We start from the raw sequence: 1,097 nt of genomic DNA, 5'->3' as shown, positions 1-1,097 counted from the left end.
ACAGTAATAATTTTATTCAAATTTTATGCATTTAAAATTTTTAATTAAATAATTTGATTAAATAGTTAAAATGTAAAATTTAACAAAAACAAATGTTTTTAATAACTTTAATGCAAATTTAAATTTAATGAAAATAAGTTTGATGATAATTTAAATTTAATGAAATAGAATTTTGTTTTAATAAGTTTAAATCTTAATTTAATGATAATACACTTTAATTCAAATTATAAAAGTGTGTTAATTATTGATAAATATTTCAAACTTCTAAATTATTTATAAACTAAGTAATATTATATGCATTTAAAATTTAAACTTAATTTATATTTTGTAATATAAAAAATAATAAAAATTAAAGTAATAGTTTTGATTTAAATTTTATTTTATTTTTTTAATGTAAATTATATTTTATTAAATAATATAAATACAAAGAAAAATATTAAATAGTGTTTATGAATTAATGAAGATTATAAGTTTAATTAAAAATTATTAAAAAAAAAATATAATAAAAAAATTAATATTCTTAATATAAGAAATATATAAGTAAAAACTAAATAATATTTATGCATTTAAAATTTAAACTAAAATTATATTTTGGTAAAGAAATCATATTTATATTAAAATAATAATTATTATGTTAAAACTAATAAAATATAAAGTAATAGTTTTTATTTGAATTTTATGTATTTAAATGTTTTAATTTAAATTATATTTAATTAAAAAGAAAATGTAAAATAAAGTTTTAATAAGTTAAATGCAAATTTAAATTTAATAAAAATAAGTTATGAATATTTTTAAAATTATTTGATTAAATTAAAAAAATTCAATTTTAATAAGTTTAATTCAAAATATAAAATGAAATTTTAATAAGTTTAATACAAAATATAAAATTGTGTTTAACAATAAATATAAGTTTATTTCAAAATTCTAATTACTTTAAAAAACAATTAATAACACATAATATTCTTAATATAAGACATATATATATTTAAAATCTAAAGTAAAATTATAATTTGTTATAAAGATATTATATTTATATAAAATAAATAATAATTATGTTAATATAATAAAAATTAAAGTAATAATTATGATTTAAATTT

The sequence above is a fragment of the Impatiens glandulifera genome, chromosome 1, assembly GCF_907164915.1.
Source record: "Impatiens glandulifera chromosome 1, dImpGla2.1, whole genome shotgun sequence".
NCBI lineage: Eukaryota > Viridiplantae > Streptophyta > Magnoliopsida > Ericales > Balsaminaceae > Impatiens > Impatiens glandulifera.
This window is presented reverse-complemented; position numbering follows the sequence as displayed.